Raw genomic sequence first — 13,779 nt, 5'->3', positions numbered from 1 at the left:
ATGCTGTCATCCTGAGAGCGGACAGCAGCTCCCTGGTCGGCCGACACACTGGCACCCTGACTGGCCAGCACCGCAGCATGCGCAGCAATCGGCTGATGCACAGATTGCTGGCCTGCTGTGGTGCTGCAAGGACCCCGGGGAATCCTGCCCGATCCAGCGAGGGTGGCAGCAGTCAGTGCTCGCGTGGCCTCAATCTGCGTCTGCATGAGACCAGTGAGTGACTGTGTGGCAGCACTTAGCACTTACGTGGCAGGTGCCATTGCTTCGCTGAAGCCCTGGACAATCCTTGCCAGTGCTGTGCCGAAGTCCTGCACACTCCTTGTCTGTGCTGCACTGAAGTCTTGGACACTCCTTGCCAGTGTCTCAATGGATTCGGGCATCCTTCCCACTGCAGCCATGAGCTCAGTGTGTCTCAGCCCAGCCTGGGCACTCATTTCAGCGAGGGCACGCACCTCTTCTGCGTTCTGTGCAGCAGCACTCGCGGCCCGACTCGCCCTCCGGGGAGACGGCCCCCGAGCTTCCCTACCCCCAATCGCGTTGCTGCAGGCCGCTGGGTCCTGGAGCTGGATCCTCCTCAGAGCATTTCCCCCGCTCCCCTCCAGGGAAGGAGTCTCCCCAGTCTGGAGATGGGCTGGCTCGCCTGAGGGTTGAACAGATGGTCCGGCTTCCTCCTCCTCGTTGCCTCCGGAGTCAGTCACAGTGACAGCTTGAGGGCCCGCCTCCCGAGCTGGTGATGCAGCATCTGAAAGCAGGGAGGTTCAAGAGTGGCTTTAGCGAAAGGACAGGGTGGCAGCAAGGGATGCATGAGTGCTGCAATGCTCTGAATTGGGTTGAGAGTGAAAAAGCATGCTGGTGTGGGGAACAACTGGAAGGAGAGAGGTCAAAAAGGTGATGACCTTACCATCGCTGTCCACAATGGGGTCGGCATCTCCAGAGGTGACGGGGCCAGTCATCCGGCTTGCGATGATCTGGTGGACTCGCTCCTCCAGGTCTGTAAGGGTCTGCAGGTGAGGCCGGCCTCCTCCGGTCCGAAGCTGTTGCCTGCGGTTACTCGCCAGCTTGGCCTGCAAGAAAAAGGATGGGGTGTGATGAAACATGCTGCCCTGATCTGGTATCACATGCCTCCCATGGTAGAATAGCCCTTACATTATGCTGCCCTGACCTGGCATCACAAGCCTCCCATGGTCGAATAGCCCTTACATTATGCTGCCCTGACCTGGCATCACATGCCTCCCATGGTCGAATAGCCCTGACATTATGCACTGTGCTGAATGTGCGTGTGTGTTTCCAGAAAGGGCCATGGGTGCTGGATGACAGCTGGCCATTGGGGCTCTGCACACCCTCTGGCCATAAAGTGAGGTGCAGATGGAGGGATGAAGATGATTCTGAAAAAGGCACTCACCCTGACGACCCGAGTGAGGTCGTTGAACTTCTGCCTGCATTGCACAGGGGTCCTCGGAACCATGCTGCTGGAGGTGACTCTTCGGGAAACCTCCCTCCAAGCTCTGCGGTATTCGGTGTGTTGAGGCCTCCTGCCATTCTCCGGGTACAGCACGGATCGCCGGGGCTCCACCGCGTCAACCAGAGCATCCAATGCCCCCTCGCTGAAGCGCTGCGCTCTCTCTGTGGCCCTCTCCATGTGGTTGAAGTTTTGCCCGCCACAGGTAGGTTGCCGCCGATTTTGAGGCCTACAAGGCGCAGAGTGTGGCTGCAGATGATAATCGATCCGTCCCTTTAAGAGCTGGCCGGTGCCAGCGTGTCTGGGTGAAATCGATAATTGACGGCACCTGCGCCCGCCCGCGGAGAAATTGCCTTGCGCTGCCGGGTTAGCGCCTTAAGACTACCATGCAGCGCCTGATTTAGCGCCGCAATCACCTTCAGGGGCGCTGCAACCCAATATCGCTCGAGGTGGCGAGAAATTGCGCCTGGCGCAAAACTTTGCGCACCGCCAATACTAGTGCCCCAAACGGGGCGATACCGAATTTCCAACCCCTTACAACCATTAGGTCTACAAAAACAGCTCAATATTGCAATAAGAAAAACCTGACCCTGCATGTTTCCAAATGTTTTTCAAACAACGGGCAGGATTTTCATTGGGCCGTGGAGGCGGGATTGGAGGCGTGTGGGGGGTTAAAATCCCAAAATCGGGGGGGGCACGAACCCATCCTGCCCCCAACCCGCCTCCATGCCAGTTTCAAAGGAGGTGGGTACCCGACCTGTGCTGGGACCCGTCTCCCCGAGGTGGGAAGGGGATTAGTGCCAATTAACTGCCTGTTAACAGGTAGTTAACAGGCAGTTTTTAGCCTCATCCCTATTTTTACTCCTGAAGTGTGGGATTCCCAACGGCTGCAAACCACGCCAAGTTAGCGGGGCAAGCCATCGGGCTGAAGGACTTGGAGGGTTCGAGATGCCCGGTGTTCAGGTGAGTGATGGATGCATGAGTGCAGAGGTAAGTGTGTTTGGTGTGTGTAAAGTGTTTAAAGAAGTTTTACTAACCTTTACAGCCTTCCTTCCTTCAGGTCTCGGGAGTCCCTCATCTCACCGGCACAGAAAGCAGAATGGCCACGAGCTGTCAAAAGTTGCAGCTTTCAGCTTTCTGTTCTGGAGAGATCTCTAAATCAGCCTGAGAGGAAGGAATTCACTTGGAGTACAGATTGTCAGTGTTTGACAGCTTCACAGAGCTGTCAAACGCTGATATTTTTTCTGTCAAAAGCTCTTGACAGATGAAATGTCAATCTGTGACATCACCTGTTGCCGGGTGGCCCTTAATTGGCCTGCTGGGCGGGCTCAACAAGGTCAATCAAGTCAAAATCACGTGGGTTGGCCACAACTCAATGGAGGCGGGACTACAACCCTGAAAGTTGTGGTCCCGCCTCCTACACGTCTCCAGTATTAAAATCCAGCCCAACCAGTCTGCTAAAAAGCTTCTTCATTTATTATCCAACAAGCAGGATGAGGGACCTCAGTTATGTGGATATACTGGAGAAGCTGTGGTTGTTCTCCTTAGAGCAGAGAAAGTTAAGGGGAGATTTAATTGAGGCGTTCAAAATCATGAAGGGTTTTGATAGGGTAAATAAAGAGAAGCTGTTTCTACTGGCAGGAGGGTCGGTAACCAGAGGGCACAGATTTAAGATTATTGGCAAACGAACAAGGGAGAGATGAGGAGAATTTGTTTTACGCAGCGAGTTGTTATGCACTGCCTGAAAGGGTGGTGGAAATATTCAATAGTAACTTCAAAAGGGAATTGGATATATACTTGAAAAGGAAAATTTTCAGGGTTAAGGGAAAAGACGGGGGGGGGGGGGGGAGTGTGACTAATTGGATAGCTCTTTCGAAGAGGCACGACGGGCCGAATGGCCTCCTCCAGGGCTGTATGATTCTAGCTTCCTGTTACTAAAGTAAAAAGAAAATAGTAGTTGACGTTGCTATATTTTGCTATTACTTGCTCTCAGGATGTGGGCAACACTGATAAGGCATTGCCCATCCATAGTCATAGGGTGATCTGCTTGGCCACTTCGGAAGACATTGGCCCGTATTTTCCGATCAGAGGCTTCCTGTGTGTGGAGGCCTCCGATCTGGAAAAAATTCTACCGACTTACCTGAGGGCTCCCGAGGTGTGTATATTTCCGTTCCTGGACCTCTCCAACTCCAAGTGCGCAGGGCCCACGTATCCCAGAGGCGCAGGCGGGTCGCAAGCATCCCTGGGATCACGTGGGCCAGGCCAGCCAATAGGAGAAGGGAATCTCCCTGCATACACTTGACAGATAGACCCGTCAAATATATGAATGGAGATCACCCCAAAAACACAGTAAAACATTAAATACATTTTTTTTAAATCACATTTTTAAAACGAGTTGAAATTACAATAAATTAAATATTTTAAACAAAATTTAATTTTTTGAAAAAAATAATTGAAGTTTTTTACAGGGCTAAAAATAAACTTACCTTATTTTAAAGTATTTTTAAATGATAAATGAATGAAAAAACTTTTTTTTTGCTTTTTTTCAACTCTTATGCTGGTAAAAGCTGTCCTTACGCTACCAGGCGTAAGATTTCTAAGGGTTTTCTGCGGGCGGAGGTTCTCCAGAAAGCGGAACTCTCCCCCCGCAGAGGCCCTTCTCCAGGGCAGGCATCCAATCTGTCAAGAGGATTCTTGACAGATCGGAAATGCCGGTTTTCAGCACATGCGCTTCGCATGCCTGAAACCGGCATTTCCGATGTCCCTATGGGTGTGTACACAGCGCGTACCCACCTGTAGTGATCAGAAAATATGGACCATTGTGTTACCATAGAATGAATGATACAGCGCAGAAGGAGGCCATTTGGCCCATTGCACCTGTGCCGGCTCTTTGGTAGAGCTCTCCAATTAATCCCACTCCCCTGACCTTTCCCCATAGCCCTGTAATTTTTTTCCCTTCAAGTATTTCTCCAATTCCCTTTTGAAAGTTACTATTGAATCTGCTTCCATCGCCCTTTCAGGCAGCGCATTCCAGACCACAGCAACTCGCTGCGTAACCTGTCCCAGCTCTTTTTTTTAGCGGTGATCCTCACTCCCGATTTCAGTCCCTCCTTTGTGGCCACAATGAAGGGTTCAAAGCCTAAGGTCTGGCACTAGGTTTCCATGGGAAGAGAAGGAGAGGCAAATGTATGGAGGGTGCGTGAGAGACATACTTGAGAGGAGACTGGAAAAGGGACTTGCTGCGAGAGAGTATATGAGAGCCATATGCAGAGAAAGAAAGTGCGATTGCTGTGCCCATTTTAAAATAAGCATAAACCAAGGATTCTGAGATTCACTAAAGTGTGCTTGGTCAAACAGGTTTCTGGGGAAAAAAATTAAGCATACACATTAATCAAAGCGTTCCATTTAGTCTTGTTTTTGACAAGTTTGTGGAACTAGTTAAGCAAGATTATTGCTGAATGAAATCATTTTACCTTCTACTTCCAAGAGGATTAAAATAAAGTCTATAAATTTGCTCAAAGAAACCAACAGGAAATTTCTAACTCTTCTGTTTTTAACAGTCTAGTCAGCCCACAGCCCCAGGATGGAAAAAAAGTTTGCTTAAATGTTTTCCTTAGAGCAAAGAGCCAAATATCATAATTGTCCTGTGACTGGTTCTATTTACATTCGTGTTTTTCATAAGTTATGAAATCAGACGTGACTCAGGGAATATACAAACAGTCGAGGATGGTACAGACCTTCACAGTTTGACAGACACCGATCTCCTTCCAACAGTTTACAGTCACTGATGAAAGGTCATCGACCTGAAACGTTAACTCTGTTTCTCTCTCCACAGATGCTGCCTGACCTGCTGAGTGTTTCCAGCATTTTCTGGTTTTTTTACAGTCATTGATTTGTATGATTTAGAATAGCTCCTCCCTTAGATTAACGGAAATTTCCAAATTCGTAATCATTTTTAAAAATTCATTCTTGGGATGTGGGCGTTCAAACCTTACCTCTTTGACCAAGCTTTTGGTCACCTCTCCTACTATCTCCTTCTGTGGCTCGGTGTCAAATTTTGTTTGATAATCGCTCCTGTGAAGCATCTTGGGACGTTAAACTATGTTAAAGCTGCTATATAAATGCGAGTTGTTGCAGTAAGGAAAGGGTTAATGAGGCTGTCTTGAAATCTGTTAATGCTATAATTATAAGACAGACTTGCTTGATTTCATATGCATCCATGTTTAAAATAGATGGAGTGACCACTGAGGTGTTGAATTAAAGCTGACCTTAAAGCAATGGTCAGTATCTATATATATAAACCGGTATGTCTCTCTGTCTGTCTCTCTGTCTGTCTGTCTGTCTCTCTGTCTGTCTGTCCGGCTATACAATCAAAAGTTATAGAGCGTACCTACACATATGTTATATCAAAAGAAAGCGTATCATTAGGGGACTCTCATAGGCATATTTACTTTTTGGTCGGACAAAAATTGTGCCGACGGTATCCAAAAGACGTTCAAAATTCCGATCATTATCCACTCATTAGCATCGAGTGACGTGAAGGTTGACCAACCGTACAGTCGAGCGACCCGACGGTCGACCAATCGCTGTGTCATGGGGGCGGGTTCATTGTGTGTGCAGGCGGGCCATCCTAGAGTCGAGTGACGTGACGATTGACCAATCCTACAGTTCAGTGACCTGACGGTTGACCAATCGGTGCGTGTGTGGGCGGGCCTAATGCTCCTGAGTTGAGGTGATTGCCGCCATCTTGATTCCAAACTCTTCATTTCTTTTTCCCACTTTCTGCGTGTTTCTTTTCAAATCTAGATTTCCAACAAAAAAAAAGTTGCTTTTAAAACACAAATTGTTTTTTAAAAAAGTTAATTAATTTGTAAATCTTTTCTCTAACCTCTATAATTTTCCTACCTTTCACCGTTTTTTCAGGCCTCGAAGCCTGGGCCTCTGTAGCCCAGCCACGCCCGAGCTATGCACCTCCCACCCCGCTCAACAAGCGGCCCGTGATCACCGCCATCTTTCTAAAGGCTGGCGGCGCAGGACTGAGGCGAGCGTAGCCATCACCGCCATCTTAGTAAAGGTGGGCGGGGCGGGAGTCAGCGCGCGCATCAACGTCGGCCCGGAGCACGAGCGAATCGGCGGTCTTGAAGCCGGCTCGGGCGGGGGGCGGGGCTTGGGAGGGCGGGAAGGGGGGGAAGGGTTACCCCGGCAACCGGGCCCGGCCCTCTCTCACAGCCTCAAGCCGGCTCACGCCCGTTCCCGGGGCTTGGCTCCATTTGCGGCCGTGGGCCACTCACCCTCTCTCTCTCCTTCCCTCTGTCTCTCTCTCCTCCCCCCTCCCCTCTCCCCCATCCCCTCTCCCCCCTCCCCCCTCCCTCTCCCCCCTCCCTCCCCCCTCTCCCCCCTCTCCCCCCTCCCCCCTCCCCTCTCCCCCTCTCTCTCCCTCCTGCCTCATCCTCTCTCCCCCTCTCTCTCCCCCCGCCTCACTCTCTCTCTCTCCCCCTCTCTCTCTGCCCCCTCCCTCCCCCTCTCTCTCTCCCCACTCCCTCCCCCTCTCTCTCTCCCCCCTCCCTCCCCCTCTCTCTCTCCCCCCTCCCTCCCCATCTCTCTCTCCCCCCTCCCTCCCCCTCTCTCTCTCCCCCCTCCCTCCCCCTCTCTCTCTGCCCCCTCCCTCCCCCTCTCTCCCCCCTCTCTCCCCCTCTCTCTCCCCCTCTCTCTGCCCCCTCCCTCCCCCTCCCTCCCTCCCTTCCTCCCCCCTCCCCTCCCTCCCCCCTCGCTCCCCCCTCCCTCACCCCCTCCCTCCCTCCCCCCTCTCTCTGCCCCCTCCCTCCCCCTCTCTCTCTGCCCCCTCCCTCCCCCTCTCTCTCTCTCCCCCCTCTCTCTCTTACCCCCTCTCTCTCCCCCGTCTCTCTCTCCCCCAGTCTCTCTCTCCCCCCAGTCTCTCTCTCCCCTCAGACTCTCTCTCTCTCCCCAGTCTCTCTCTCTCTCTCTCCCCCAGTCTCTCTCTCTCTCTCTCCCCCAGTCTCTCTCTCTCTCTCTCTCCCCCCAGTCTCTCTCTCTCACTCCCCCAGTCTCTCTCCCTCTTCCCCCCAGTCACTCTCTCTCTTCCCCCAGTCGCTCTCTCTCTTCCCCCCAGTCGCTCTCTCTCTCTTCCCACCAGTTGCTCTCTCTCTTCCCCCCAGTCGCTCTCTCTCTTCCCCCCAGTCGCTCTCTCTCTTCCCCCAGTCGCTCTCTCTCTTCCCCCCAGTCGCTCTCTCTCTCTTCCCTCCAGTCGCTCTCTCTCTTCCCCCCAGTCGCTCTCTCTCTTCCCACCAGTTGCTCTCTCTCTTCCCCCCAGTCGCTCTCTCTCTTCCCCCCAGTCGCTCTCTCTCTCTCTCTTCCAACAACAACATGCCCTCAAAAAAGCCTCGGCACCGCCGGGCACTCCAGATAGTAGACAATAAACCTAATTAAAAGATATTCCAGTGCTGATAGTTGATAGCAAGTTCTGCAGAAGGGATTACATACAGGCAGGAAAGCTCCCTTTGTTCATTCATAAGGAGGGAGACTGTGAGCCTTTGAAGATAAGCACCAGCCTGAGTAAGAAAGTTAGGGGGGTTGTACCAATCTACGGAAAAAGGGACAAGCTCATTAAAGTTATGGAGTGGTATTAGGTAATGCAAAAACATATGGTTTGTCATGTAGGGAGGGTGAAAAAAAGGTATAAAAAGTGGGTTTTGGAACAGATACCTTGGGATTCAATTAAGGTTGGATTAAGCAAGTACATCGAACTCAGAACTGTAACGTGTTTGAATTCTTTGGCTAAAGTCACAGGGTTTCTGTTGCAAGTGCTGCTGTTCAATGTATGTTTAATTAATAAATCTGTGAACACTTGACATTCGATGTCGTGAATCCTATTATTTTGTGGAGCAAGAACACCCATCCTCTAACCCTCCCATAAGCCAACGGACTCCCTCTTACTGGTGCATGGCCACAGAAGGGTTCGGAACAGCTTTTTTACGCAGCGAGTGGTGAGGACCTGGAACTCGCTGCCGACGGAAGTGGTGGAAGCGGAGACACTCAGGGCTAGATTTTGTCAATGGGGATGTGATGGAGGCAGGACTCCCACTTTTTGGGTTGTAGTCCCGCCTCCATCGATTTGTGGCCAATCCACGCTATTTTCCCTTGATTGACCTTGTTGCGCACGAAACAACATCCTGAATAAGCTCACTAACACAAGATGGGGAGCAAGCCCGAAAACATTGCGAACCAGTGCACTTGCTCTTTGCTATTCCACTGCCGAATATGCCTGCCCTGCATGGGAAAGGTCTACTCATGCCAAGAAGATGGATGCCATTCTGAATGCAAGCTGCCGATTTATCACAGGTTGCTTAAAACCAACAAACACCAACAGCCTATATATCCTGGCGGGTATTGCTCCCCCTGATATAAGAAGAACGGTAGCCAGCAAGAAAGAGCGACTCCATCAAACATCAGATGAAAGGCACCCTCTGCATTGTCATACACCTACACCCAGCTGCCTAAAGTCAAGGAAGAGCTTCATGAACAGTGTTGTTCCATTACAATCAACCTCATCTGAAGCCCGCATCGCCTTGTGGAAAGACCGGCTCGCCAGTCTTGAACAACCCCCAGCGATGGAAATTTTACCTGATGAAAGCCTTCCCCCAGGAGCTAATTGCAACTGGGCAATCTGGAAGTGCCTTAACAGACTTAGGACTGGTGTAGGTTGCTCAAAGGTGTCACTAGGCAAATGGGGATATTCAACCAGCCCGACAACTTGTGAATGTGGAACTGAGGCACAGACTATGCAACATCTCCTGCAATGCCCATCGTTAGAGGAACCCTGCACTGTTGCAGATCTTGCCGAATCCAACAACAAGGTACAAAAATGTGTCCAGTTCTGGCTGGGCTATGTATAGACTGTCCGTGGACAGGATAATAATAATAAGTCCCGCCCCCAGCAACGTCTGACGACCCAACGCTATTTTCCCCGATTGGCCTTGTTAAGCCCACCCTGTGGGCTTGCCGGCCAATTAAGGGAAAGCCAGTGTCAGATGACGTCAGTGCATGACGCTTCATCTGCTGGTTTTCTTAAAGTGACAGGCCTCATAATTTTTTGACAGATGAATTGTCAGTGTTTGACAACATTGAGGTGCTGTCAAACATTGACAAACACTGTCCAACGGTGAGCCCTTGCACCCAGGCTCACCAATGACTCTCTGCTTAGGAGAAAACAGATGGTAGCTGCATGTGAGATTGCAGAAGCCATCTGTCAATTTTGCCAATCAGATGAGGCTTCACAGAAACATCAAATCTTGTCACCTGCAGATGCATATTAGCAGAATAAAAGTATTTCTCACTACATTCTCTCACCTGTCATGCTTACCTCTGCACCATTGCGTCCTTCACACTACCTCTGCAGCTGCCATTTGCACACTTACACTGCAGCAGACCCACAGCTCGCCTCGCTGACCCTGGCGGGGTTTCCCGCCATCGGGAAGGCCGCATCAGCAGGCGGAAAATAGGGAAAAGCCTCTTGACTGCCTGTTAACTACCTGTTAACAGGCAGTTAATTGGCTCTAATCCCCTTCCGGCCGCTGGGAGACGGGTCCCTGCACGAGTCGGGGACCCGCCTCCCGGAAAGATGGTTCGGAGGCGGGTTGGGAGCGGAATTGGGTCCCGCTCCCAATATTTCCCATTTTCCCAGCAGTCCCGCCTCCAAACCCGCCTCCTCAGGGCTGGGAAAATCGCCCCCAGCGACTCTGACAGATTGGTGCTCCTGAAATGGCTCCCCGCTCATATGGGATCTGATGTTGGAAGCTTGCCAAAGGAAATGGTGGCAAATGGCAAGTTTAAAGAGCTGCTTATAAAATTTCAAGGGAAGAGGCCACTTAAAGGCAATACTTAGGGGCAAAACTCTTAGCTTTTACAAATGATTCAAATTGACTTTTCTCACTTTACAAAAGCTGCTTGAGGCACAACAAGACGGCTCACAAAATGCAGTGGCAGCCAAAACCAGAGGCTCTGAGCAAATGAGGGACGTCTAAACAGATTGCCTTTGACTGCGAGGTAGGACAAGGAAACAATGGGGGTCGTTTTAACCTAACCCGCCCTGCTGGGAAACTGATAGGACTGGACCTGCTAATCAGGTTATTAAACTAAAACTGTTGCTGTGAGCTTGATTACCTGGCGCTCAGAACCGTGAGACTTAAAGGATCAACGTATGGGATTGGGGGAATAGGCTCGCAGCGCTTCAGTTTGACATTCACGGCATGTAAATTCAGTACGATGGGGAAAAAAACAGGTTTGAAAAGTGCCTAGGGATCTCTTGGAGCCTGTGGACACTTTTCTTCAGCTGACCTTCCATCGAAGATAGGAGCAGGAGTAGGCCATTCGACCCCTCGAGCCTGCTCCGCCATCCAATGAGATCATGGCTGATCATCCAAATTCAGTACCCTGTCCCTGCCTTCCCTCCATATCCCTTGATCCCTTTAGTCTTAAGAAATATATCTAACTCCTTCTTGAATATATTTAATGAATTGGCCTCAACTGCCTTTTGTGGTAGAGAATTTCACAGGTTCACCACTCTCTGGGTGAAGAAATTCCTCCTCATCTCAGTCCTAAATGGCTTACCCCTTAACCTTATCCTTCCAGTTGATTTAGATGTTTTAAAGAGTGCAGACACTGCTGCTCACTTTCTCTAAAGCTTAAAATTTTAACTGATGGTGAAGATAGGGCTGCCATCTCTGGTTGGGCATATTCCCGGAGGTGTCATCACCTGACCTCCTGCCTCCGAGCGCCCCGCGCCCCCACCCCCCAACACACACCCGCCATTGGTCGCCTGACATAGTCGCGGCGCACCGCCATCCCACAGCCAATTGGAAAGCAAATAGACTCTTCACTAGCCGATTGATTGTCAGTCAAACAGCCTTCTTTCCCCATGTTTGATGTTTTCATAACTAATAAACAAGCGTTCAAAGACAAAAAGAAAGAAAACACAATTTTTTAATGCCCCTATGATGTTCCTCCTGAGTGTTGCTTGCAACAGCATCCTGCCAATGTGTGTCAGCCGTGGCTCAGTGGGCAGCACTCTCTCGGTGGGAGGGGCTAGGAGTGAGCAGGTGCCGCTGGGTGCTTGATTGCTGCAGGAAGTTGGAGTGAGTTTGTAAAAAGTTGGTGGTGGGTTTTTTTTTTCAGGTTTTAGGGCCTTTTTGGTCCATAAGCAGCAGCCAGATGGCCGCTGAGGGCACAGAGTGCTGGGCCCCTGAGAGGACATTGTTCCCGGGATGAATTTAATCAGGGGAAAAAATGTTGGGGGTAGGGAAAATAAAAGGCCAAAAGATATGGGCCGGGACCCCAGGAGGTTTGGAAAAGAAAACATGGTGGTCGTTCAGTGCGAGGATAAGGAGATACGAGCTTGGGATATTATCCAAGCAGCACATGAGGACTGTGGTGAGGAAGCTGCTTTGCCTGCCGACCAAAGCCAAATGTTGGGTTCGAGGTGACGGTCAGTGGCCGAGAGGAGGTGGAAAGACTTTTACTCAGTCTGAAAGTTGGAGATAAGTTCTTGGAGGTATCTCTGCTATATTCGGAAGAGGTGGTGGTCTCATTCTTAAACCTGCCCGTTTATATTGAGGACGATGTGCTAATAAAAAAGTTGGAGTCGTGGGACATTAAAATTTGCTCAGCAATAAAGAGGAGATACTATCCAGGAACACGGGTAGCAGATGGAACCCATTATGGAAAGGTGCGTTTCCCAGAGGGTGTGAAATCATTGCTGTACAGCATGGAATTCGAGACAATGGAAGGAGTGTATGATACTGCATGATAACCAGGTGAAGGTTTGTTATTATTGTCTTGGACATGACCATCTTGTAAGAAGCTGTCCAGACTTGTACTGTTATAATTGCGGCGAGTCTGGACACATCGCTCAGAGCTGCAAGGCGGAGATCTGTGGAATGTGTCACAAAGGCCCCACCCGCTGTGAGTGTGTGGCAGAAGGAAGCCCCTTGAGTGACGAGGAGATGGGAGAAGGAACAGGAGGTGTGAGTGGAGCGGCTGGCGGAGCGGAGCAGGTGGAGGACACAGCTGGTGAATGGAAGGAGAAAAGAGTGCAGGAAGAGGCAGAAAATTGTGGAGCAGAGAACAGGATGGAGATGGTGGTAAACACACCAAGTACGGTGGAAAAGGACAAAGACAGCAGAAGACAGCATGGGTCGAGGGCAGAGTCGAACCATAATATGGCTCGGCTCTCCTTAAAGAATCTGGTGTCCTCGGGGGGAGAGGAGGTGGGAGCGGGGCGCGTGGTAAATGTAAGTACTCCAAAGAAAGACGGGGAGTCGGACATCTCGGGGAGCAGGAGGGGGCAAGACAAGGAGAGGGTGCAAAAGAGGCAGGAGCCTTAAAGGATCAGCAGGACAGGAGCGGGGAGACAAAGACGCAGAAGGGAGCAAGATAGGAGCAGATGCGCCATTGTCCCAGAGAGAGAAGAAACGGGGAGCAAGGGTCAGCGGTAGAAATGAGGCCGAAGGGAGTGGCACTGTTGGAGAAATCGTGATAGCAGGAAGACTCTCTAAGGGAGATTATGGCTGGATTTTGATACTGGAGGCGTGTAGGAGGCGGGACTACAACTTTTGGGGTTGTAGTCCCGCGTCCATCGAGTTGTGGCCAACCCACGTGATTTTCACTTGATTGACCTTGTTGAGCCCGCCCAGCGGGCTCAGCAGGCCAATTAAGGGCCATCCGGCAACAGGTGACGTCACAGATTGACATTTCATCTGTCAAGAGCTTTTGACAGATGAAATATCAGCGTTTGACAGCTGTTTGAACACTGACAATCTGTACTCCAAGTTAATTCCTTCCTCTCAGGCTGATTTAGAGATCTCTCCAGAACAGAAAGCAGAGGCTGCAACGTTTGACAGCTCGCGGCCATTCTGCTTTCTGTGCCAGTGAGATGAGGGACTCCCGAGACCTGAAGGAAGGAAGGCTGTAAAGGTAAGTAAATGTAAGTAAAACTTATTTAAACACTTTACACACACCAAACACACTTACCTCTGCACTCATGCACCCATCACTCACCTGAACACCGGACATCTCGAACCCTCCAAGCCCTTCAGCCCGATGGTCCGCCTCGCTAACTTGGCGTGGTTTGGAGCCATCGGGAATCTCACTTCAGGAATAAAAATAGGGATTAGGCTAAAAACTGTCTGTTAACTACCTGTTAACAGGCAGTTAATTGGCACTAATCCCCTTCCCGCCTCGGGGAGGCGGGTCCCAGCACAGGTCGGGTATCCACCTCCTTTGAAACTGGCATGGAGGTGGGTTGG

This window comes from Somniosus microcephalus, chromosome 16 (assembly GCF_052327205.1).
Source record: "Somniosus microcephalus isolate GS21.2 chromosome 16, FLI_Smic_1.0, whole genome shotgun sequence".
Lineage (NCBI taxonomy): Eukaryota > Metazoa > Chordata > Chondrichthyes > Squaliformes > Somniosidae > Somniosus > Somniosus microcephalus.
Note: the sequence above shows the minus strand (reverse complement) of the source record.